Genomic DNA, 27,994 nt, shown 5'->3' with positions numbered 1-27,994 from the left:
TGGACATTATGCCACACTACCAAGGAATAAACAAAATAAAAAAAGAAACACGAAAACCTACATTAGCAGTAAAATTTCCAGCAAAAACCTGTTTAAAAGATAAATATAAATAGCTTTGCAGCAATGCATGCTCAAAAACCAATGGAGTATTTGATTCAGGAACTGAACTCGTGAATGCTTACTCATGTGAGTTGCCTTCCTTGTCCTTTCAAGCCACTGAAGGGAAAAATCCCATGTAAACCTATAACCAACCTCACTAAATTTCTTCTTTGTCCTTCAAAGACATTTGTCTCACCTTGCATGGAAATAGTTTTATCCCCTATTTGGAGTGAGCTCTAACACGTGTAGAGGTACAAGAACTGGATCCAGAGGCTCAAACTTGCAACAGCGAAAAAAAAAAAGAGCATTGCAGCATGGTACGTTTGGAATGCTATCAAGACATAAGTAATAAAGAAAAGACATTTTCAAGGAAGCATAATAATAGAGTAAATACAGCCAGTTAACATGGATGGATTTCAAAGAGGGAAGAAAGGAAACATCATGTAAAGAACTGCATAACAATGGATCTGAAAGATATCCAAGTAAGAAGAAAATAGCAGTCCTGTCCCAAACATTAGAAGGCTTCTGCCTGTCATTATGGAAGATTATGCTATTATTCAATTACATAATGGATACTTATATAATTCAACCAATTGTAAACAGATTCTTTTAAAATCCATTTTATCCCACAAACAAGAACATAATTTTAAGCAAAGAACCACTTAAACCTTTCTTCCTTATATCTCTGCCTGTACAGCTTATGTTTTTTATTCACCTGACTAGATGGTTTTCTGCATCCTTTCTGATCAGCACCAGAGAAGGGATGCAAAGTGTCCTTTTCCCTTTTATCTTCTTAGTCCCAGGAGTAAGAATGAAGACTTCCCTCATGAGAAGACTCCTATCTGTCCAGGACGACAGAAGCAGTGCATCCTCCAGAGCTCCACATCACAAGTTCTCCCTGAACACCAAATGTTTGTGTGGCTAAACAACAAGTATTGTGAATGATCCCTCCACTACATAAATTTCACCCCTCAAAGCAAGACACAGGTGACTTACAACTCTTTCCAACTGACCTGTCCAATCATGTGGAGCCAAATCAAAAGCACCGACAGTTTCTGGTGGTGCTGAAGATGCCAGATTGGGATTGACGAATCTGAGTCTATTTCTTCTTCCTGCAGCTTTCCTGAATTACTATTGTTAGTTTTTTTGCAGATTTAATTCAACCACTTGTGGCCTAGCCCCTGTTTTATCCTGTCTCCTTAGGTCAGAGATGCTGGTAGACCTTGAGAAGTGTCTCCCTTTCCATGGCGCAGTCCTGCTCAGCCTGGGATCCAGCTGTGCAGGAGGTGCTGCTTCTCTGATGCTTCAGTCTGTGATCTGGGGAGGGCACGGTGCAATGCGGGGGCACTGCTACACGAAGGAATTACAGATAAATTACTCCTACAGAAAGGAGGAGACAGAGGCAAATGAGTCAGGCAATTGTCTACTCTGCCCTAGTTGCGGTATGGGTATTCTCTAAAAGCCGGCTGTGAAATTGCCTCTATATATAACATATCTGCCATTGCAACCTATACATAACTATCACTGCAGTCTCTGAGAAAGAAAAAGGTAATTTCCAAATTTCCTGCCACCTTGTGCCCTGCGTCAAACGTGTTGGTGTCCGTCCCATGCCTTGGCACGGACACTGTTGGCAAAACTATGGATTTATTTCTCCCCTTAAGGAAGGATTTACAGTTAAAACTGGTCCTTGTGCATTCCTGCTACAGGGAGCTGGTTTCTTGCCGGCCCTGTGTGCCTAAAGCACACCCTACTCTATATTGATGTGGGACCCTGCCTTTGTGCCTAAGGAGGAAATGCCAAATCAAATTGACTGCCCTCATGGTGGTTTAAGAATTAAAATGGCCTGAAGCACAGGTGGGCTTCAGGGGTTAGATTTGCTTGGGGAGGCATGGGGGCTTTCCAAGTACAAAGAAACTGTAGGTCCTGGTGGAGGATGCACTAAAGAGGAAGAGACCTGATGGGGTCTCAGCTAAAAGCAGAGGAAAAGCAAGGAAATACTGTAGATACTAAGGGTAAGAAAAGAGGTTGTAGTGAGCATATTCATTTCTAGGCCCATAATAATGCATTGGTGTTTTAAGAGTGAAAACATAAGTGCAGACAGTGACTTTGGAGCCCATCCTGCCACAGAAAAATTCCCACCAGATGGTGGTTTCCAAATGCAACAACCCAAGGGTTAATATGTAAATAGTTTTAAAAATAGGCAATTTTAAAGGCCTAGAGATTGCTGCCTTGAACACCTTTCCTCAGACCCAATTGCAAGGAGTGGTACAGGTTGGGAGCAATTAAAAGAAAGGAAATCTGCCTTGAGTGCTCACCCAGACGGCCAAAAAAAAAAAAAAAAAAGAGCAGTTGCCAAGTGGAAGTTGATGTTTATGTCTCAAGCAAAGTTGTGCTGAAGAGCAGGGAGATACTTCAGAGTGGTTGCTCATTACAAGGTCCTTCCTGTAGGTTTTGCACATGCCCAAGCATCCGCACATGAAGAAGACAGGAACAACTAGAGAAGACAGATGGAAAGCCCTCTGAAGATGGGAAGGAATCAAGAGAAAAGAAGTTGATCCAGGCAAGCTGTCTCAACTCTACTAACAAGAGACAGCTGAAAGCTGAATGAGGAGGAAAACATGACATTATGAAGATATAATTTTGTTATTAAAGCTGCATTTTTAATTTCAAAGATTTCAAATATTTCAAAACATTAAAGACACCAAACTTGCACATAGGTGGCAATAGCCCATCCATGCAGTTTCATGTAGGTGAAATACAATGGGTATTTTGGTTAATACTATTGCCGAAGCCACAGGACAAGATAAACTGTATTTATTGTGTCTTTGTTACTTTATGACACACATCACTCATTCAGAGTCTTAAATATTGACTTGATCTTTTTTCTAGCAAAGCAGAAAAAGCCCAATTTTCTTCTTCTGCAGTGAGAAGTAGTTGACTTCCCAAGGACATACAGGAAGTCTGTGGCTCGCGTAAGAATTGCTATCACTGCTCTTGAGTCACATGCCAGTGCTGCCATTTCCTGGATATTTTTCTTCTATGATCAATGTTTTCTCTTTTATAAGAGAAAATAGGGAAAAAAATGCAGTAGCTATTTCCTTCAGAGATGGGTGGTTCCATTCAATTTCACTGTTAGGAAATTAAAAAAAAAAAACAACATGTATAGGATTTTGAGGAAGAATCAATTAAAAATTAGAAAAGATTAGGTGCATTAATTGTACTGTTTTTAAAGAGATGACGGGTAGACAGCATAGGACAAAGGGGATCCTTTTGAAAAGGATTCGTCTCACTCCTGTAAGTGTTTCTGAATGGTAATGGTCTCTAACTATATGTCAACTCTTTCCAACTTCATTCATCAAACAGAACCTCTAGAGACACCATGTTGATCCCCATGGCTATAAAATTCCCTTGGTTCTGTAATGATCTGAAGGTATAAAAATTCCATGGAAATAAATCCCAATTAAATACCCATTAACAACGATGGAAAGATCATTGGGGCTATTAGAGGCAGCCCTAAGACACAGTAACTACACAAAAAAAATTGTCCGGCTTCTTATTTATCTGCTTTAATCACTGTAGTGCAAAGAAAAACCTTCCTAACATTTCAATGACTGGTACTAATTTATTGCAACTGAATTGAGTAACATTTTCATAAGGTTTAAGTACTTATTATTTATATTGTGGTAACAACTAGCAGTCTCAATGCAGATCATTCCCTTTTCCTCCATGTTATAACAGAAGCTTCTGCTCCCCTTCTTCAAAGCAAGAAACAATGGAAAACGTAAGAACCCGATTTTACCCAAGCAACACAAAGAGTTGAAGAAACTTGTCTTATTTTACTTGAAAGGCTGTGGCAAAGTCTGAAACTGAGCACACTTTTACAGAGTTTTAACTTTAAGAGACTCCTCTTTAATAGTAGGAGGCCTTTAAAGTAATTGCTGGTAATAGGCTTGGTCCACAAGTGTGTTAACACTGGCTGATTTCTGTCATGTTTCAGAAATTTACTTGAGTAAGCAGATTACTGTTGAAATGCTTGCTCCCATGTTGCCTTTCAATACAACAGTGTTCTTCGAGTGCTCGGACACATCCAATACCAAATCCAGCTATGTGTCATGCCCCCACTGGAAATACGACAAGGAGATGGTCCTCAGCCTTGGTGGCACTCAAGCATCACTCAGGACGCAGAGCACAGGGTAGCAACCACATGGGCTTGACCTATTTATTTACTGATATTGTAAAGGTAGTTTCCTACTGCACCTTAAACCTTTCTGCTGTATGTAAGTAAAATGAATCCTCACCCCCTGTGACGATTTACACCAAGCAAAAATCTGCTCTTTGCAACTTCTTCAAACATCGCTGCAATTATAGCTGCAGACCCACAGACATCCAAGACCTGAATATTCCTGATATTGAAATAGACTGTCCCATCCTAACTGCATCATTACCTAACAAGCGATGTGATCTGTGTGATACACTCTAGTCCAGGTTTTGATCTCGACACAGCACACAGAGAGCATCCTTGAAAGTGACATGTGATATCTTACTGAATTCAGGCTCAGGGAAATTGCCAATACTTATCTTGCTTGACCAGAGAGCAGCCTTCAAAGCAGTAATCATGAAATCTTATTACTGTACAAAGATTGGAATTATACACTGGTATCTGTGGTTCACACTTCTTGATTGGTTTAGGCCTTACTTGACTGGGAGATACTAGTTTCTGTCAGTAGGAAACTATTCCTTGGCGCTGTCTTCCTTCTGCCAAGCACCTACCTGCTCAAAAGGGGCATGCATGACACATGGCTTTGACAAATTTTATCCTGACAAGCAGAAGAAAAATTTATTTGATTTTCCTCAAATCCAAGAGGCCACTGTTAAAAATCTGAAACCACTGGCTCTGCATTTCATCCACTGCCTTAAAACACTTGCTCCCACTGCAAATAATTGACTAATCGAATTAAAACTTCCTCAGGAAAGCAAGTGGTTCTGACCTGGCCCGTGTACTTTCCACTTCACACTAATAAATCAGTATTTTTCTGCTGCCGTTTGCCTTTCTTTCTGTAGCTTACTGGTAGTTTCATTGCCCAATTGCTGTTGCCTTTGTCAGCTGGGTTCTCGCTTTTCTTTTCTTTTTGCTGGCACTTGTTTTAAAGCTTGCGCCTAGCTCCAGAACACACTGTCCGTCAACTGACTTCAACAGAGACTTCTTTACGCGATGTGTCATATTGTATTCCCTGGTGCAGGTTTCTGCCCTAATCTTCACATCTGGTGGGCTTCATGGACCGGTTTTGAAAGCAACAAATTGTTGTGTTTCCCACCTAGCCAACACCAGCATGTTTCTGCAGACCATCATGTGCCCTACATCTGGTTAAATAAGAAACCCTTAGACTTAATTCACAGCTGTGTAATAGGCCTGTAGAAACTACAGCAATCAGCTCCACGAAACAAGGTCTTAAGAAACTGTGCCACATATTTTTAGTGTCTTTTAAGACATTTTGTCAGTTGGAAATGAGGACAAGCTAAGATTACATGACCAATATGTTTCCTCACAGATATCTCAGCAGCACCATGGGGCAAAGGCTCCTTCTCAAGCACTAGCTTTGATCAAACTCTGATTATTGAAAGGGACCAAACCCTGGAGCTGGCCACAAGCCCCTGGCTTTTCATTCCTACTGAGGATATTCAATGTCTTGCACAGATCTGACTTTTTACTGTTTTGTTTTTTTTTTTAGTAAGTCTGATCAACTGGGTTTAAGACCTTCTAGAGCAAGGACTTTTAACGGAATCAGTGAGAACTGAGATATAACACTGCTGGTACAGTTGGTATCCCAATAGCTAAGTTTTGCTGAACTTCTCAGTATAACCCCCCAATTTTGGTGGTTTTTAAAATCCCCAAAACGTAGCTGATTTGGGTGGATTATATGCAACAAATGCCCATCTCATACTGATTTTTCTTGCATAAAGGTTCAATGAAAATGGCCTAGCTGTTTCCTTGAACAGGCTTAGGAAGATATATATTGTTTTTCCCTTTGTAGTAAAAGAGAGACAGACAAACAAAACAGCTCAGCTAAATTAACATTAAACCCAGGAGAAATCCTTGGGTCAAATCCTCTCTTGTGCACTTCAAGCCCTGTCCAGTGCCTGAAGAGACATCGGACTGTGAGAACACACTACAGCACTGACAACCTTGAGCAAGAAGCGCTTTAGCCAGCACCTTTGTGCATGGATTTAACAGGGAAAGCAAGGGGAACAGGGTAAGTCTGACATCCCCATCCTACATGGCCCACTCACAACACCCACTGCTGCAGACTTCTTCCCTGGAGGCACTCAGAGAAGATGAGCACAGCGGGGATAGCTGTGATGCCACCTCCCACCTTAATATACAGCTATGTTAAGCAACGAAAGAGCCTGGCCAAGACCTGCTGCACCCTTGCTGAGTTTTCTCTTCACCCTGCAGCATGGTGAAAGCAGGTCCACTGTGCAGGGGAATGCTCCAACCACAGCCACTTAGCAGAGACTCACAGCTCACAGGGGCAAAAGGAAAATACCGGACGGGACAGGACTGCAGCCTACAGGTTTGGAAGCTCAGTGAGCCATGGGAGTCCTTGGCTTGATCCCAAAATTGTTTGTGTTCCTTGCATAAAGCAGTCATTGAGCAAATTTATTCAGTATGAAGAAATGTCATACTACTTGATGAATAGCGACTTATACAGTATTTCATTGCAACACATAAGTCCTTTACTGCTAAGAGGCATGAGGTGAAATTATAGATATTCCTTGACTCCCATCCTATTACTAGTATGAGACAAAATGATACATGTGCTGATAAAAGGATTTGAAATGATGGTCTGTGTGTCAGAAGTGTCAGTACAGTGAGAATTATTTTTAAAGGATTATATTAAAGCATAAATTAAAAGGCTATAAAAAAAAAAAAAGTAGATGACTTCCAATAGGGTATAACATCTATCAAGGTTTAGCATATAGTGTGTAGTTACCCTTAATGGGCTCAGTCTTTCTCATAGATTATTCACATATTCTGTGGGAAGTCTGGCTGAATCCTCTTTCTATCCCCTGTAAACCACAGCTGATAATATCTTTCCATTATATTCCTAAGGTGTAGCTATTTCATTTTTACCCAAGGGATCCCAGAGCTATTGTGTAGTCCCTAGAAAGCTTTAAAACAATTTGTCTGTGTAGCAATTCTTCTTTATTCCTCCCCACTGCACAAAATCTCACATTTTCTTAATTTGATCATATGAAAAGTTTGGGCTTGACTACTGAAAGAAATCACAGTCTTTCAAAGGGGAAAAAAAAAGAAATGTCTGGAGATGTTACATGTTGTCTATGTAATGCTTGAACAAACAGTGCTCGGACAATCCATTGCTTGATTAGACACTAATTCCCCGTGGTTTATCTCAAAGGTACATAGTTCAGCCTTTTAGCAAGTTCAGTCTTAAAAGTAGCACATATACCTGGACAAGCCAATAGAAAAAAAAGTAACAGTGCTAATAGAATGAAAATATTAAGTCTTCCTACAGAGGATTTTGCTTCATAAATAGTTTTAATTTTTCTTTTTTTTTTTTTCTACTAAGATTTCCACAAATTATACAAATATAGAGAGCATCTGCTGGGAGAACAGTATTCTAAATGACTGTTGACCGCCTAAAAATTGCCTGCAACTACGTTTTTGGCTTTGTTGTGTCTAATAATGACTCATTGTTAAATTATCCATTTCTTTATTGGATATGAGGACAAATTAACAAAGCAAATGGAAGTGCTCTAGACTGAAATGCCTGTTATCTTAGGCCTGATCAATTGGTTCATTGAGTTTATTTCCTCCTCACTCTGACTTCCCAGAAAAACTCTCTGCTTCACCATGGGAAACTGATTTCTTCATCACGTGTTATTATTCCTCAAGCTAATGGAGATATTTTTGAAATAGCAGTATCTAGACCACATTTGGCCCTGCAAGCCCAGCCTGAGATGACTGACAAGAGGTGTATCAGCATAATGGGAGCGGATCAAAGTGCTCACAAACCCATGATTCCTCACATGGTTGATTGCCCTAAATCGGACAGAGCTGCTTGGGCAGCATGTAGTTAAAGCTATGAGGTGCTCCTTCTGAAGCTTTCTTATCCCTGAATCTTATCTACTTTTTAGGACTTTCCTCAAGTGACAAAGTCTCCTACCACTGTTAATGCTGGCAGAGCTTCCTCAGCAATGGCAGCCACAGGCCCAAACCATGAAGACTCTGCCTTGCTCCCTCATTTATTCATGGTGTGAGAACCCTGCTGCCCTACCTCTGTTGTGTGGCACTGGTGGCACTGGTGCCAGGTGGGCCTGGCAGGGACATGGTGGCACCACTGGCTGCACTTGCACAAGAGCCAGGTTCCCGGTCCCAGCCGAGGCTTCCACTTGCTGAGTATCTGATTTCATTCCCTTTAGCTTCTCCCAGAGAAGAGCAGATGCTCACACTTCTGCCTTACAGAGTTTCTTGGTAAATCTAAAGACATAAAAAGTCTTTACAGCCACCTTCAACTTTAGACTCTACCACAGTCTACAATTGCTCACTAAAAAACAAACTTGAAGAAGTCTTACTAGATAGTTTGAGCTAGTAACCTTCACTACAACATGTATTAGTTGTAAATGAATTTATTATTATATTTAGCCATATTCTGGTACCCATATCTCCATGCTTTTGTGTCTGTAACAAATAAGAAGGGTGAAATAGGGCATGAACCTCTATAAATAATACTTTAATACAAATAACAAAAACTCCACTCTCCTCTTCTTGTATCTGTAGAGAATATATTTTGACTGAGAAGAGTCTATAAGGAGCAGGAACTGAAGTGGCTTGTAATACAGTGAGATCAAAAGCTCAAATCACCACTTCAACTTGAGTAACCCCAACTTGAGAAAATCCCAAACCTGAGTCTTCTCCAAAACCGGACTTTATCTTTATAAAAAGGGACAACAGGACGTCCCCATCTGATGCTCCTGGCTTTCAAAACTTGTACCCCGTCAGACAGGTCTGAGTGTTGTGTTGGATGCATTAGTGGGATAGTGCTGGTTCAGAACAATGAAACATCTTTGATTAATAAAATTCACACTTGTGATGAGGGCCGACAGTGGACATGCTCACCGCTTAATTCTCATCTAAGCCCTCAGGCTTAAGCGAAACCTATTTGCCTTGTGCTGACTTCTGCACAGGGGTGAATTTCATTCTATGTGAGATCTGTGCAACATAACCCACGAAGTAAAAAGGAATGAGAAATATCTCCCTCCATTCCCACAACACGTCCCCGATTTCCTCTTAAAATGTCTCTGATAATTGCTTTCAAATGCTGGCATGTACACACTCTTTGGAGGAGGCACTCATTCAAAGAAAATGTGCAACTCTCCAGGGCTCATTTTGGTTTTCAGAGAACGGAGTTCCCTAAAACAAACCCTTAAAAAATAAGAAGTTGCTATTTCTCTAATGAATGCATCTGAAGAACAAGATATATATTTTTTTTCAGTCTGACGGAATGAAACTTCAATCCTGAGGAACATTTGCATGTAATTACATAGCTCATCTAGCTTTTCCTGATCACGTGATACAGCATGCAAGCCAAGCACCAACGTACAATAAAATAGACTAAATCCTTATTACCAAGATTAGCTTCAACTGCTCTTGGGGTTTCTCAGTGAAAATGCACTTTCAAGTCAGATGATGGCTACATATTATTGCCCCACTAAAAAGTGTGAAAAGGGCTAAGCACTCTAAACTCCCTCTATTACAATAATTTATTCTTTTTGTTGATCTAAAGATGCAGAAGTCTTCATCTTCTCATCATAACTGACTTAACGAAAATCTGTGGCAACAAATTGATTTTTTTCAACCTGCCAAGTTCCTGTAGTAGATTTAAGATGAAGCAATCTTTAATTTATTCTTAACATTTAATCCCAATAAAACACTCAAACAGCAGCTTCTGCGGGCATTTGGAACGCAGCTGTTCAATAAAATAGCAGCGGCAGTTCCAGTTTGTGGATGGATGTGTTTCTCTTTGTCTCTTTACACAATAGACTATACTCATGGTTAACTGGGTAACATGCTAACCCCAGAACTGACTTTACCATGGTGTATTTTGTTTGGATTATGATACTCAAACCTTCACACATGTAGAGCTCTCACTGAAGTCACGCTAGGCCAAAGCTTAAGAAATACTGAAGAAATACATCCAGTCTGGTGTCGTCACTTTGTCAGCCTTGAATCAGCTTGTAATGGAAACCTGCACACAGCAAGAAAGCCAACCCTAGTGAAATTCAGAGTTTTCATCTCTCACTTCTGTAGGACATGCTTCAGAAGATCCCTCCTGGGAATGAACTATCAGCTAAGATGTGTTGATCTGTTCCAGTAGCACAGTGTTTCAGGCAAGAAATCTACAGAAATAAATGCCATGAAACCAGACACACACAACACAAGTGAATATTCATCGATTCTCAGAGTCTGTACTGATTTTTGACATGGCTCACCTGCATAGAGTAAGAGAATTCACATTTTCCTGCTGTCCAAGTGTCTGATGCTTTCAGCAACACTGCCAGCATCAGCCCTGCTGCAGTCCATAGAGCCTTTCACAACTGTAAAGCACATTTTTGGTTTTTTCCATCATAAGCTTTTATGTTCACTGTTGGCCAAATAATGTTGATAATAATCCCTTCCAGGGAAAGAAGTTTACAAGCATAAAAATTACCTTTGTGTCTTGTAAGGCAACACAATCTCTAGCTCCCCATGGTCATTTGTCATAGAAAAATGAAAGTGTTTAATGGTATTGACCAACACTACATTCTCAATCTTCTCTGAGAGCCCAGAACTTTTGGTCATGGGTTAGATACTAGCCAGCCATGCATGCCACATCTATATGAAACACAGATCTTTACTTCAGACTTTCCACTTTAAAAAAAAAGTACGTTGTTCTGGCATTTTTCAAGCAACTACTACTAATTACTGTATACTAAACTGTAATACTTTTTCTGACTCAACCTCTCACATCTCATAGAGAAGTCACGCAAGGAGGGAAAATTGCATGTGGAGCCTCGTATCTCTTATCAACAGCTTCTGACGGCACAGAGGTGAAGGCACAGGTGAATCAAAATCCTACTAAGAACTGTTGGAAGACCTAGGCATAAGGTGCACAGTCCTTTCAAAATGGTCACATAAGAGGGTTTTTGGTCACGGCCAGACATGAAAGTGTTAAAGACAACATAAGGAACACAGGTCTGCAAGATCTGAGTTTGAGCTGAAGAGGAAACCACTGAGACTGCTGCCATCAGTCTGACCTGTTGTATCTCGTGGTTTCTTTGCGATTCTCCATCTGTCTCTGTCCATCTGGTGACCCTTGCCTTCTACTTTGATTGCAAGCTCTTGGGGCTTTTGGAGCTTCTAGGGGTTTGGGACTTTTGGAGCCTGTACTGCACTTGGAACAAGTCCACATGTCCTAGTCATGAATGAGAGTCCCTCATGTGATGATAGTGATGATAGTGATGGACCAGAATTCCCATCCTTCGGGAAATCCTGGTGTTGTAATTATTATTTCTTCTGAAAAGCAGATATTTCTCACAGAAAGGAAAATATTGTAAAAAAAAATAATGAGCACCATTAAGATATTTTATCTGAATGATACCAAACATAGGTCTGTTAAGCATTAGAGGTAAAACAGTCAGCATAGTATTAACAGTTGTTAATATGACCTAGGAGTCTAAATAAAATTAATTGAAATGCCAGTGAGATAGCAAGCCTTTTATCTTTGAAGGTAAGAAAGATTTTGTCTTACTGCAACAAAATGTTTCAACATTGCTAAAATAAAATTATAGTGTCACAATCATTTGTTTCAACTTCTTATCTTTGAAAACATCATAACAGTTGACACATTTCTGCAAAATATTTCATAGCGATGAAGCCACACTTGTTGGATAGGAAGCTGTTCTTTCGGAAAAGCTCTACCTCAGAGAGTTTATCTTTGGCCTGATGCTAGAACTCTGCATAAAGAAATCACAAGAGGACTTGCATTTGCAGCAGCCCTGGGTAGAAGCACGTCTTTGAATGAGTGAACAACAAAACTCTCCCTGCATTGACATTTAGATGGATCTAAGGAGACAGTGTTCCATCCAGCCTTCAACTATTTTTTGCTAAACACCCAAACAGAACCAGAGCAACCTGGAAAAAGCGACGCAGCTGTGGTGAATTACATACGAGTAGAATGAGAAGCAATATCAATCCTGTTATGCTCAGATGCAAATTCACTCTTTTTTTTTAATACCTGAAGATCCTTGAATAAAAGCATCTGATAAGTTATGTGGTTGTGACTATTGCATGGACAGCTCATGCAACCCATCATTCAGAGGGTTTAAACACTCCAGCTATTTTCTTTGTCTGGTAGAAAAAATTACAGGAGGGAGAGAAGTTGACGGTTCTGTCCATACCTACTTCCCTAATTCAGGCCTAGTATTTCAGAGGTATCAGAGACGAATGCACTGTGAAAACACCAAGTCCACTATTTTCATAAATGCATACAAACCAATCATACTCAAGAAAGAACAAAATGGAAGTACTGTGCTCTGTGCAGTGCTTTGCATTCATCATCCTCGGATGGGCTTCACAAAAGCACTCGGTGTCATTCCCCTAGCTGTCCGGCATCTCAGTCTTCACTCAGCATGTAAGTAATAAGTGGATAATTTTCTTGTCTTTTCTTATTAAAAGAGAGAGATAAAGAAAGAAGCAGCAAACACAAACTGATTCTGATCCAAAGACCTTTTCCATCTCTCATAAAAGATTCACATTCCTTGGCCTTATAAATAAGTTTGTTAGCAGAGTAACATCATAAAAAACAGCCCGATTCGAAACTGGCAAAAAGATGAACTGCATCTATTAAATGTGGCTCACCTCCACGAGTTTAAACTAGGCTGTGAAAAGATAACTGACCTGATTCCACGAGACAGCCATGAAAGACAATGCGCTGAGCACACATGCTTCGCCTCCCAGGGCACTGCTGCTGGAGCGCTGCGTGAGAGCAGGCGTGCCTCCTTTAGGAAGCCCGCTCAGGTATTCAAGCGACAAAAGAAAACGGAGGCTCTAGCTGGGTGATTCATCACAGCTTCCTTCAGAGCTCTGGCTCCCCACACAGATGGCAAGAGGATGTAGACACTTTTAGAAAATAATCCCTTCCTACCTCTCCCCGTGTCATGGAACTGGAAACCTCATGATAGTGTGGCAGGGCTTCTTGCCATGGGGTAGTGAAGCACCAACGGCCAGCCCAGACCATGCCACCCTCCCAAACCCCAAAATTTAGGGTTTGGAGCACCCAGTGTCTGTGAGAGGAAATCTACTGGGTCACCTTCTTGTTCTTAATTTAATAGCTAGCAGAGCTGCTGCCCAATGTTGGCATGACAGCAGCACCCTGGTTAGCCCCATGCAGCTCCCCTCCATCCCACAGTGCAGACCTCGTGCCCCAGGAGCGAGCCCAGGGCAGCACATGATGGACCAAGTCTCCACAAGCTTTTGCTGGCGAAATGAAAGAATGAGGGAGGCAGGAGGTAGACAGGGAAATACCAATGTCCCAGTCAGAGCTCTGCTTTTGGGACCCTTGTTTTTTCAATGGGCTCCAATGTAAAATAAACGTTCCCTGGGGAGAGGTTAGTTTAAGCACCTTGATGTGAAGGATCCCTTCCTCACCATGTTCGTTACTGTTGCTGCTCGTCAACATGCTGCTTGCATCAGTTCTTTGTTCATTCCTTTGCCATTGATGCTTTCTAACCAGTCTCTACCCAGTTCATCATAAATGGCCCTTATCAATCCAGCCACGCTGCCTCTGCAGTACTTTCATAGTAAAGTCAGACCAGGCAAAATAGACTTGAACCTTCAACCAGGTTCAGCTCCAGGCTGAAGCCAGTGGAGAGCCCTGGGACAGCACACACTGGGGTCAGAGGACCCAAGATCTCCTCCTACCATCAGTTCTCTCTGTGTGGCCTTAAGAAAATTACAATGAGGCTAGACAAGACCGCGGTCTGAGTTACAGACAAGGGTGTTCAATCTGTTGTGTTCATATGCAAAATGTGCTTGTAATACTTCATGAGGCCCTCTGATATCTGCACAGTAAAGGCACTAGGGAAACAAGTAGTTATTCATGGAGATCCAGAAATGAGAGCCAATAACTGACTTTTGTCTGTCTTCAGCCCTAAAGCAGGTAAAATTTGCCAGTTTTGGCAGAGTTTCACTGTCAGCTTTGGTTCAGCTGACCTTAATCTCCTGGAAAGCAGGAATCCACAGAAAGAAACCCTGTATAGATATATATATATGTGTGTGTGTGTGTGTGTGAGTGAGCTGCTGCCCTGCTGAACTTCAATAGCCCAACCTGAGCTCACGTGCTTTCTCCATGGGTCTAGCCACAGGAACAGCTCGCCCCAAGAAATGCTAAGGTGCAAATTTGCAGTGTCAGCTGCTCTGCAATAACTGTGCGAGCCTGCAAGCCACGACGGTGGCAAGGCAGTCCAGCCCTCACTCTTTGACAGTTAAGCTACTTCTTATTTAATGCGAGGGCTTACCACAGCTAGCTCACGGGACCAAGCACAAGCACAAGTTGCACAGAGAAGCTGATGTGCTGTAAGTTTGCACCATGTATTACAGCTTGCTTTATAAACAGGTAGCTGCTGGGCATGAAGGTGACAAGGGCAGCAAGACCAACTCTGGGCTCCCCAGATCACAAAGCCCTTCTTGCACTCCTGGTTCTGCAGGGTCTTGACAGCAAACTACTGCAATGCAACAATGTTCTGAATATCCAGACCTGCAGCCATGTTCAGTGGGTGCCTGCTGGGATGTCCAGACAAGCTTGGTGCACCACAGAGCCTCTCTTCCTTGCCAAGCGACTCACCAGCACCAGGCCAAAAGGTGCAGCAGTGCTGTCTGCACATCTTGCCAGGGATTCACCCAGCGCAAGGTCCACACCTGTCTGCTCACGCTCCTGGGCTCTGTGCTGGGGGCACCGGGTGCCTCTGTAGCTTTTGGGGTGTTTTTCCCATGCTGTGAGGGCCAGGCATTGGATATCACATGCAGAACGGTGGTCACTAGACAGTAGACCTCTTTGCAGGATGAAGCCACGAAGGTCAGGCTAAGCTCAGATGTGCTGTGGTGAAAGGGGCAAAGGGAGGCTCTGATGTGGGAAGAAAGCAAATCTGCTTCCCACAGCCATCCTCCTGCTCCCCTTGAAGTGCTATGAACCTTTAAAGTCCCTTTCCCTATTCCTGTGCTTCCACAGTCCCCACCTCAACCCAGCTGTGCATCCCCAGGTCCCTGTTACCACCTCCTGTTGTCCCTCTGGGAACCATGTAGGGACAACAGTGCCTGAGGATTATTGGTGCATGGTACATTTTTGATTGCAGTGTTGAGAAACCTCAAGTCACCTCTGCTTGGATTGTTTCGTGGTGACTTATTTCTGTGGGCATATTCCAGCCTAGGGAGTCAGCTACCAGCCTTGGCGGAGGAACACCCCAACTTATGGCAGATAAGGATAACCACCCTGAGAAGGGCTCACAATATACCCAAATTAATGATAGATGCAAATAATTTAGATACAGTCCCAAGGACAAGGAATCCCAGACCCTGAGCCTGCTATTCTTGGCCTTTATAGTGACATAAAAAAGGCAAATTTTTAAGACAGTGATTGCTAAACCAAGATTGACTTCTTGGAGGTGCTGCCGTAGGTCCAGCTCTGATGGATTTCAGGCACGAACATTCCCTGACAGTGAAAAAGCCTTTTCAGGTGTCTCAAGCCAGGCATCCCAAATCAGTGACCACTTTTGAAAATAAAAACGTAGGTCTGGGAACCCGTTCCCACTAAGTCTTGTTTACGCGAGCGCATGGCTACAATGGGCTGCTTGTCTGTGCAACAGCCAGACTCTGAGTAAGGATTTGCAGACTCAGCCTCTTAATCACAGCCAGTGGAATCCTGGCCCTACTGAAATCAAGGGAATTTTCCCTTTGACTTCAGCTGGGACCTGGATTTCACCTTCTGTGTTCCCACCTACAAAATGTGATTAACCAGGCTGCTTTTTTTTTTCACAGGAGTGTTGGAAGGCTGTAGTCATTAGTGGCTACAAAGCATAATTTTATTTCTTAGGGTGGAAGCTGCTGTTGAAATCTAAAACATTGTTAAAAGAGTTTTTTAAATCACATCGCTTCTTGAGCATTTGCAAACAAGCAAACAAGATGCCTGAAGCTCCCCGAAATAAAATAACTTCACCTTTAGCACTTGAACTTGGAAGTACCATATGTCAACCTAGGAGTGCAAAGTCTGCATTTCATGAACTGCAAAAACTCCCTGGGGGAGATCTAGGGACCGCCAAAAGTTCTTTGGGGGACTCTCTTTTGTACTGAAACTGGGGAACTCTCAGCGGGCTTACCCAGCTGCTGGAAATTCTTCCACAGACACTGATGTGCAGCACTGTTCCAAAACAAATATCTCCGAGTCCCACACTTCATCCATCTGTTTCGCATTTCAAGGAGTTAGTGTTCCACACAAGTGTGTTAAGAGACTGAGAGAGCAAGCTGGACCAACAAAGGCTCATTAAAGAAGGGCGAAAAGAAAGAAAGAGAGGAGGAAAAAAAAAAAAAGAAAAGAAAAGGAAGGGAAGGAAAGACAGAAAGCAAGCTATTTTCCAAATATTCTATACAGAACCATTGGACAAGGTTAGCGTGAAGCTGCAAAGGCCAGCGAGAAACCAAAGAATCTCCCCACTAAAACCTCTCTGAAATATCAAGCTTTACATTCCAGTTCAGAATACATAAAGCTCAAGCAGAAGCACATTAATGTCAGGGGGTAGTACAAGTCAGATTTGTCCCTGATGTCAAATCATCGAGTAGAGTTACACCAGGAATGAAGGAGGCTGCAGGTTCCTATCACTTGACCTGACTTCTGCTGCATTTAAAGTCATAAAAGACATCCAGTGCTGACCAATAAAAATTAAAAGAAATGTCGGGGTCATTTTTGTAGTTCCCTAGGTCTGACCCAAATCCTTCAGGCTGCTGGAAACCCAACTGAACCGCTCCGCAGCTTTTGTTTTCTGTAATTGTCCCTCACACAGTGCACCGTGGGGACTGCTGAATGCATTTCATACATTTTTTGGCAGCGGCGTTCCGTGTTGTGTTAAGGGTTCATTAATCTGCTTGCCGCTAGGCCCCTGTGAAAAGAGGAAATTGTTTCACACTTGCTGAAAGACAGAGAAAAGAGTTTAGAGGGGAAGGAGAAACGGATTAAATGGGAAATACAAGCGGTGGAGAGACAGGTTTGGAGTAGTACTTTGTCACTTCTCGAATCATACAAAGGCTAACATGTGAACTCGGGGAATGCGACAGACTTTTGTTCGGGGGAACCGTGCTACTGTGTCATTAACTAGCCCAAGACGGGAGATTTGGCTGCAGCTCATCTCTGCTTAGATTTTGTGAGCTGAAACAATCGAGGCCCATTTCCAGGCTAAGATGGCAAAGGAAATGAAGGGGGCGTAAGAAAGATATTTGTAAAAGGAGCAAGTAAAGAGTAAACTGACACCATGAATCAAAGAAACAATCATTTCAGGGGAAACAGGTCAGTTGGGCTGGGGAGCAACAATTTTCCTGAGAAAGAAAGTATGGCACTGGCACACGTTGTGGCTGCCAAGTGATGTCCAGCCGCTTGAATGGATTCACCCAATTAACTCGTTCCGAACTCCCTGTGTGGTACCCAAGGCGTTCCTGCAGCCAAGGTTCAGAATTAAAATGCCCTCAAGGCCTGGAGATACATTTTAGCTCCCAATATGCTTTCTAAGCCTTCATCTAAACCCCCCGGCACACAAACAGGACTGGAAAGAGCACAGGGCTCCTGGGTTTCACACCGCTGCATGGGTGTGGATGGCTGGAAGGAAACACCAGGGGAAACGTTCTTCCAGCTGGAGTCAAACCTTGCGGTTGCCCACTGGTAGTAGTCAGTCCTTTGCAGAGGCAAAAGCAGGGGCAAAAGCAAGAGCAAGAGCTGGTGACACCACTTTTCACAGCAAACAGCTCTTCAGGAACAGTCCTGCAGGTCCCACTGATTTGGATGGCTTTTGTATAGCTACTCATATCCATAAGGGTTGCAGGATCAGGGCCAATATTGTGCTAAAGCACTGAAGATCAGGCATGCAGAGAGGATGACATATTGTGTTTTCACAAAAAATAAACAAACTGCTGTGGTTTCAATTTACAGGCCTATCAAGCATCCCTCTAAAGATGAGTGGAAATTCTGATAAATGGTTTCAGCATTGTCTCACACAAAAATGTGCTAACCAGGGTGGGCTTTAGTGTTTCTCTGTGATTATAAACTGGTTAGGCAAAACAAAATTTGAGAATAATTTAGATTGGGAATAATCTGTTTTATCTGAACCATAAAATACAAGACTTGAGCTGCTGAATAAATTCTCATTTTGAACCAACTCTAATCAAGAGCTTCTTCCCTTGCTCTTCATGAACTGTAATAGAATCATAGAATCATAGAATCATAGAATGGTTAGGGTTGGAAGGGACCTTCAAAGGTCATCTAGTCCAACCCCCCTGCAAGGAGCAGGGACATCCCTGACTAGATCAGGTTGCTCAGAGCCTCATCCAGCCTGGCCTTGAACGTTTCCAGGGATGGGGCCTCCACCACCTTTCTGGGCAACCTGTTCCAGTGTTCTATAACTCGCATCGTAAAAAATTTTTTCCTAATTTCTAGTCTAAATCTACCCCCCTCTATTTTAAAACCATTACCTCTTGTCCTATCGCAACAGGCCCTACTAAACAGCCTTTCCCCATCTTTCTTGTAGGCCCCCTTGTGGTACTGGAAGACCGCTATCAGGTCTCCCCGGAGCCTCCTCTTCTCCAGGCTGAACAGCCCCAACTCTCTCAGCCTGTCCTCATAAGAGAGGTGCTCCAGCCCTTTTATCATCTTTGTGGCCCTTCTCTGGACCCTCTCCAACTGGTCCATGTCCTTCTTGTGTTGGGGGCTCCAGAACTGGACACAGTACTCCAGGTGGGGTCTCACCAGGGCAGAGTAGAGGGGGAGAATCACCTCCCTCGACCTGCTGGCCACGCTCCTCTTGATGCAGCCCAGGATGCGGTTGGCCTTCTGGGCCGCAAGGGCGCATTGCCTGCTCATGTTGAGCTTCTTATCCACCAGCACTCCCAAGTCCTTCTCCTCAGGGCTGCTCTCAATCCATTCCCCGCCCAGCCTGTATTTGTGCCTGGGATTGCCATGACCCAGATGCAGGACCTTGCACTTGGCCTGGTTGAACTTCATGAGGTTGGCACGGGCCCACCTCTTCAGCCTGTCAAGGTCCCTCTGGATGGCATCCCTCCCTTCCAGCGTGTCGACGGCACCACACAACTTGGTGTCGTCGGCGAACTTGCTGAGGGTGCACTCTATCCCACTGACCATGTTGCCAACAAAGATGTTGAACAAAGATGTTGAACAGGGCCGGGCCCAGAAGCAAACTGGTTGCACTGGCCAGATGGCAATAAGATTTGCAGCATCAAGTTTGGTGTGTTTTAACACTTTTTGGCTGGTTCTGAGTGCAATCACCTCTTACAGAAAGCTACTTGGACTCTACACATAGTTCAGATGCTCAGAAACAAGGTCATACATTGTCGACTAAGAAACACCAGCATTTAACATTTCACCTTGTACTTATATTACAAGGTAGTTTGGTTGGTACCTCTGCGGAAAGAGAGAGTGTTCTCTTCAAAACTCCCCAAAATAGATGTTCCTGCCTTACCCTTTTCATTCTGCAGCGCCTTTCCTGTTTGACAGTGTTTAATTTCTGCACAAAGGTGAAGGAACATGAGGTGGGCAAAGGTACTTGTGCACTGACATTACACATAGCATTTGGCAAGACACATCTCACCATTGCTCATCCCAGGAGTGGACCTTTTTTTTTATTTTTTTTTTTCTCCATTGCTGTTTCATGGAAATTTGCGATAGACCAAACGAACAGGAATAACCCATGACACTATGCCTCCCACCACTGAGCGGGTAGGACCAGGATGGAGTCATGTGCTGCTGTACCACAAAGGAGCCTATAGTTTCTCAGATACTTGATTGACTGTTAAATGAATGGCAAGCACTTCGTTCTCTGTAGTGTGTCATGATTAATTCATCTCCTTCTCATACTCTGCTGTACACTTTGTAGCGGGCTTCATTCATGAACTGCAAAAGACCTGAGTAATGCTCCCCTACTCACAGTTTTGTTTCTCCATAGAAGGTCACAAAATATACCATGGCTGCAGGTGGTCTTATGTAAACAAAGCAATCTGGCCAGAGTTCAAGGCTCAGCAGTATAATATTGTCAAGTGATCATTTTGTTGAAATAGTTGGATGCCTATAAAACATCTGCAAATGCTAAATTTAAAATACAAATAAAGCCCAAAGTTGGAAACCCCTCAGACTTCTGGTGAAAACATTGTTTAGTAGAACACAGCTCCTCTTGTCCCATGTAAATATAATGCTCAATGTGGACAAGCAGCTTAGCTCCTGATAGTGCCAAGAAAATGGGCTTTGCATGGGTGCAGAGCTCTTTTATTCCTGCAGGATCACAGCCCAGCTTCCCAGAGGAAAAAAGTGATGGGAGAGCAATAAAAATCAGCTTGGGAAGTGAGGGGAGAAGGCTCAGGGTGATATTCTTGCAGATTGTGAAACCTAAATTAAACAGAAGAATGAAATCATCTTTCTGTTACTTATTTAGTGCTTGGCTGAGATGTTAGACCCTGTCCTGAGAAAAGTCCATAAATGGTATCACCCCAGGAGCAGAACGGTGAAGGCATTAAGTCATGGGGATGCTCATCTGAGACAGATGTCCCTGCTGACTTTCTGCTGGCCCGCAAAGGGACAGTCTCTGACTGCCAGAGCAGAGGGAGATAAAAGTGCCACCTCAGTCTGCCCCCACTCCCACTCATGTTTGCTTAACTGTGTGCTGCAAAGCCAAGGAAGGGATGGAGCCAAAGCTCCCTCAGCTCACGATCTACCTGCTCGAGACAAGTGGAGAGCTTGCAGCAGCCCAGCATCCACTGAAGGAGCAGTGGGAACTGAGGGAGGGAGAAGTCAGGAGCTGGGTGCTTTAGGAGGATACACGAACTTCCACAGGAAAACGGCTTAGAAAGGGCGGCTGCCACCTCACCTTACCCCGGAGAGGAAGGATCATATGGTTAAAGCTTCCTTGTAGGTAGCCAGCAGGAGCCCTTAGGTTTCGGTTTAGCACTTCACAAATCTGAACCGGGGGAGAGAAGAAGAAGGGAACGGAGAAAACATTTTATATGTATTTTTCCGTGTTTGTTTTTCAGCTCTACCAACTTTTCAGCTAACACCCTTACGCACATTTCCCAAGCAAGACCTACTTCTGAGTGCTTGGGGTCAGAGGACAAAGTCTCTTTGCTGCTCCCGGCGTACCCGCAGCCATCTCTGCTGCGGAGGAGACACCGTGCATTGAAACAGCAGGTGGTGTTGCAGGTTAGGAGTGAGCTACAAAGCGGAGTTTCGCTCAGCTCTTGACTGCACAACGTCTGGCTCCAACCCGCGCTATCGGTCTCTGAGGCCCTGTCCAGGCTACAGCTTGAGCCGTGCTCACAGCTGTGCTGTGTTCAGGACTGTCGGCAGAGGTTTCCTGGCATGGTTTTGCTATCCAGCTTTGCAGCCTGGGATTTCTCTAACAATTGTGCGAGCCGAAATCACGCTCTTGACTGTCCCTCTGGGTAATATGTCACGTAATTGGTTAATACGCTTATAATATCGCTTAAAGTCGTAGCAGGCATGGACACAAATGGCTTTGAAAAGCAGCTTCAAATGCAATTATAAACCTTATTGGCTTTTAAAGGAAAGAGAGGAAAAAAATTTCCCCTTCTGCTGTTCGCGCAGGTGGTAGTGATTCTGTAGATGGGGCAAGAAAGGCCTTTGGCATTTTTACCACGGCACCAGGTCATTGTTTCAACCAGTGTGTAACAAGTGTTTTCTCCACTGCGCAGCCCTGAGCAAGGTTGGGTGATGCTGGGTTTCCGACACCCTCCATTGCTGGAAGCACCCTCTGCCCCCCCTCTCCTGAGGGTCAGCCAGGGGCTGCGGAAAGCGGGCAGCATCCAAGGGCAGCAGACCCCTCGGAGCACCGAGGCGGCCGCAACTGTGCTGCCGAGCCTTTCAGCAGCCCAGAGAGGGTGAAGTGTTTGGGATACTGCTTCTGTGCAGGCATCCCCCAGTTCCCATTGGGTATCCAGGAAGCAGCAGGGCTCCCTGCAGGCGCAGGCAGGGCTGGGGCAGCACCGTGCACTCAGCGCATGGCCACTGCTCTCACCCAGGGCATCCCAGTCACATGGGGCAGAACTCTCCTGTGACATTTTCATAAATGGATAAATAATCCACCGAACTCTCCGTTCCCAGTTACCAGACAAATGACCGGTGCTTACCTGAGTTTTCTAGAAGTGTAAATGTCCCTCAAGTATCGCGTAAATATTGCCCTCCAGCAGTCTGCAGACACCGCTGCCCTGCAGATGCATACAATTCATTCCTTGCGTGAGAAAAACATACACATTAATGATATATTCAAACTGTAACAAAGCAGTTAATTCATTTGCTAATACATCTTTTCTGCTTTAGAGCCTATCAAGTAATGAACATTTAATGACCCATTCATTTTCCTAAGAACCGCTGCACGGCATGGTGGAATCAATACAAAAGATGACCATTTTCACGCATCAGATAATCTTATCTACAAGGTTAAGATAATATTATGTTAATGTTTCCTGCATTATCTTGCATGCTTTTGACTCCTTTGAGAGGGATTCATTTGGTTTTAGCAGCTTTTGCGAGCATTTTTTGCCTCCCGGATGATTTCCATTTCATTTTAGCTTTACAATTATTCTCTGCACTTGGTCAGATCCAGTAAATAGTAGTGAAAAATCAAACAATCAGAAAAAAAATCAGCGCAGGCAAATGTTATATTTGACCTGCTTTAACCTCTAGTCCGCTCTGTAAAGCAGAGCTGGAGAAGACAGTAAAGAAAGGCCGAGCTGCAGCTGAAGTATGGCCCTTGAACTCACTTCTGAGTACTTGCTATGAATAATAATTGAACATAAATTAAAAGCAAGCAAAACCAAAATAAAAACCTTTCAGACTAATATACCTTTCAGCCTTCCGTTCATTCAAATCCATGCTTGGAAGGCATGGAGGCGATGCCATCCACGTGCAGATCCTCTCGTAGGAAGGACCAGGTCCCCTTGGAAAACTCAACCTGTGGCCCCACCCAGACTAATGATGGAGCCAGCGACGCACGGTGGGCTGGGGGTGGCATCCCAGGGTGTGCTCCGCTGCGTGGCCGTGCTCACGTAGGGCCACAGAGGAGCATGCAGCCTGCGTACGGGGCCAGCACACGTCTCTAACACCTGAGCGTGGCTGTGATATCCTCCCTGCCAGCAGCAGCAAACACATCTAGAGGTGCTACTTGGTGTGCCCTAAGCTGCAACTCCAAGGTGCAACCAGAACCCTCACGTGCATTCGTGCACATTTAGGAGTCCCTGAATACTCGTTTGTCTCTGTAAATACAACCAAAAGTCTTGTTATGGTCTGTTGGGTCAAAACACAACTTTTTTTAAAAGTCCCTAAGCATGGATTTTATCAGTATACCTCAACAGCTCCAACAAATGTCCCTCTAAGGCAGTAGACAAATAGCATCCATTAAAATGTCTCTGAGCAACACTGTGAGGACAGCTGCACGCAAGGGCACCTGCGATAGCCAGGCTCACTGCAGCCCCCAGCCCCACTGTTAACTCTGGAAACGATGGGTGTTTTCACTGCGGTCACCTCCACTTTCCCTGGGCTCTGAATGAAACCAAGCCCAGAGGAAGCTCCAGCAGTCCAACTACAAAGGCACCTGGCCGAATTAAACATCACTTCTCCCATCTCACTATGTATTGCTTTTTTCAGTTGCTTCTTCCTACAGGTAGCATTATACGACCTGGCAGCAGGTTTGAAAACACTTATGTGCACGTGGGTAGAATGCAAAAAAGAGGAGTCCTGGCACGTCCACCCACTGCTCACCGCTCGCTCCCGCCAGGCAGCTCCCCTCCGCTCTGTGCAGGTCTTTCATACAGCAACCTGGGAGAAAGAAATGTTTGTAAAAGCTGGAAAATGAGCTGGCAAAGCCAAAAAAACCTGGCAAGCCAGCTCAGTTTGGTGTACTGCCACAGCCTGTTTCTCAATTCTGTCCTTTTTCTGCGTGTGTTGCCTACCATCTCTGACCAGGTCCTTAGCTGCTACCCCTCTAAAACAAATAAACAATTTTATTATGAAATGAGCACTGATACTGCTTTTTCAAGCTAAATTCCACATCAAGGTGGCAGGGCTCCTGGCTTTTGAAAGCATGAACACGGTCCCACTGCCAGCCAGCGCTGCAAGCTCTCCAGTTTTCTACTGGGTCTTGCAGCCCTGGACAGGCTTCCTTCAGCCCCAAAAGCCCGTAATCCACAGAGCTCAGCTTTCAGGCTGACTACATCTTCAGTCCCTGAGATGGTACTGAAAACCCTGAAAACAAGGGCTGATCCAATCCTGCAGCTCCAAAAGCAATGGATCAACATAAAAGAATGGCAAAGGTTGTTGTTGCTGTTTTATCTGGAGAGGTCAAACTTGCATACTATCAAGGAGACACAGATATTACAGAAAGTAAAAATCAGTTGTCATTTAGTCATGAAAGTTATTTTCTTTCTTTAATTGTAAAGCACACTGTAATTTTTTTTTTTGCCTGAACACTGTGTTTGCATTTCAGCATCTTGCTGTAGTGCATAAAGGTAGGAGGTCGGAATAGACATACACTGTCCATCCTGCCTATAGGTAAAAGAAACACAAAAACAAAACTGCAAAAAATGTTTTTGCTTCGCTTTCTTTTTACAAAACATCAGCATTCTGACTTTGCTGAGAATCCAGTAATTCTGTAAGTATGATGACTCCTATCTGCAAGCAGCCCTAGCAGGACATGAGATGCGATCAGATGGGCATCTCTGGGGACACTTGCTCTGGCATAAAGAATTTTATCCCATCTGAGCACAAATACCACTCTCAAATTTTTTACATCAGAAGAGAGGAGGGGGATTTTTGCATGCAGGCTTTTTAGGTCATGCTGGACAACGGCTTTTGCAATGCACTGTAGTAACACGGTTGTGGAAAGTGAAGTGGGAGGAGAAGGAACCCCTAATTGCAGACATAGCTGGCCAACCTTGTGGGGATTATTGTTCACGTAAACATATAAAGTGCTCCCATTGACTTTTTGTGAGTTTGGATCAGATCCTTTTCAGTGGCTAAAACTACCTGGTTTACTCGAGCTTGCAGATTAGTAGAGTGAAGGACTCTGCTTGCCATGGAAGAGTAGAGCATAAGCTGTTAGCAAACCCTCAGTTGTAGCAGGAGGACCTAAGAGCAGCCTGCTCCACTGAAACGAGCCACAATGATTCTATTAAGACAAATATGCCCCCCTCCTCTGGGGAGGAAACCATGTTAAAGCCTAAAAAGCCTTCCAGCAATAACTATACTTCTGTGGTGTTATTGCACAACCTCTGCTGTAAAGTGGGGGGGGACACCAAAGAGAATACTATAAAGAAGCCGCCTTGAAATGAGAGAAGAAACCCCTTGACAATTGGATGATTGGTTAAAATTAGTCCCGCTACACAAAAGCAACTGTTCTGATCAAGCCCATGAGAATTAAGCTCTAACACTGAGGAATAAAAACAGATAGAGAGACAGGTTGAGAACATAGTTTTTACACAGCTCCACAGATCAAAACTGTCTACTATTGCTTAGAATAACAGTGGCAATTACTAGGAAGGGATTTTAAAGGAATAGGCACTGGAGAGGCGAGAGGCCCATAGGAAGAAAAAGGGAAGATTGAAGTTCTTGACAGCAAGGCTGAGGACAAAAAAAAAAAAAAAAAAAAAAACGACAAAATGAACTTTTCCAGAACACGTTGGGAAAACTCTGTGAGATAGGGTCTTTGCAGCTAAAAGGCCTGACAGGAAATGGAAGTTTGGATGACTAATTAAAATTGATGGAAACGAGGCAAAGACAAATGGTTCTACTGGTTCTACTCTTTCAGTAACTGACAAGTGAATGCCTCAGTTTTCCCATCTGTAACATGCGTGGGCTAATCAGTTCTCTGTCAACGGTGAGGCAGTCGCTATTTAGAAATAGCTCAAAATTGCAGGGAGACCCTTGGATGCTAGGTGTTGTATGGATTATACTGGATTAATTTCTGGGGCTGCTGCTTCCAGAGCTGAATTTACGAACAGATGGGACAGTCCAGCACAGGGATCTTCTGGTTGTTACGGCTCCATGTCTTAACCTTACCTTGGCAAGTAGTATCTCCTAAATGTAAGTGAACATTTTCCTTTGTCCTTACTGATCTTTCTAGAATTGCCTTCTCCACTGGCTGTTCAGTAACAAAACATGGGTCCCCTACTTTTTATGACACCCATATATTTTCTCCACTCCTTCTTTTTCCACAGTCTGATTAGGAATTGGTCTATTGTCTTTCAAGCTTATGTGAATTGTTGTTTTTCCCCCTTACACAGTGGATTCTTATTGTTACTATGTGAGTTATATGATTACCCACAGCTGGAAATTCACTTCTGTAACCATATAGCTATTTCCTGTATTTTTAGAAATGGCTTTTTCCAGCCCCTCTAAGATCTAGTCCCAGTAGTACTGGTTTTAAATAGAAACTTATATTTATCTACAAAGTACTGAGTCCTGGCGTCCCTCAAGGGACATAAGAATCATTCTGCATCTCACAAATATGACAGCACCACAGAGACCGGTTTGCTATGGCAAGGTGGACCTATCGCTTGGCCATTCGCATCACAAGCACGTTTGTTCTCTTGGGGCACATAATCAACCTGCAATCTAAAGCCTGTGCTTAGATGTTCCACTCAGCTGCTCTCTAAACTGCACTGCAAAGAGGTTGCTTGCCAGAAGCACCTTAGTTGTGTTGAGTGCCGCACAAGATAGGAAGCTCATTTGCTGTTTTTACAGCTATCACCAGCTTTTACTCCTGATTTTACTCAGAAGGACTCTTCCAGGTGGCCTGACATGAGTCTATAGGACAGAAACAGATGGTTAGTTGTGGTAGATGAGAAGACACTGCTGCACTTGGTCTTAAAGACTAGAAGGAAACAGAGTGACGAAGAGTCCTAAGACAAAGGCAAGATCTAATGCAACAAAGGCCAAGAGAGTAGATCACAGACTGCATTGGATGTTCATCTCTTATTAGAAATGCTCTGTGTGTGATGGAAAGGCAAACACAGTACCAGCACACAGCTTCCAATCACTGCAGGCCACTGCAACATCTCCACAGTGTACATATGTCAGCTAGAGGAGAAACCAATATATTATCATGTTATTCTCTTTTTTTTTTTTTTTTAATAGTGTGACTGTGAATAGTGTGCATAAATGATCTATGGTGTAATAACTGAAAGGTTCTCTCATTCTGCACATTGGCCATTCAAGAAGAACAGCACATGATGCAGGACATGCAAGAGCTGGAAGAAACACCTAGCAAGCCTGTAACTTTTGTCCCCCTTTCATTTCCCCAAGGTAGTGGAGATGACCTGTGATTCTTATTTCTCCTTCCTCCTTTTCCATCAAAGTTGGCCCCACTGGTACCATAATAGCATGTGCATAAATGCCTGACAAAACTGTCAGTACAAACAAAAATATTTAGCAGGAGGCCTTATGCTTTTTGATAAAAATACAACTGAAACAGAGCAGACTGAGAAAAAGACCCATTGGTCCCATGGCCAAAAGAATAACACCCTTTTTAGTGCTGTTAATTTGACATCACACCACTAACTTGT

Source organism: Chlamydotis macqueenii, chromosome 7, assembly GCF_036417535.1.
Source record: "Chlamydotis macqueenii isolate bChlMac1 chromosome 7, bChlMac1.mat, whole genome shotgun sequence".
Taxonomy (NCBI): Eukaryota; Metazoa; Chordata; class Aves; order Otidiformes; family Otididae; genus Chlamydotis; species Chlamydotis macqueenii.
The sequence above is the reverse complement of the archived record's forward strand: the minus strand, read 5'-3'. Positions refer to the sequence as shown.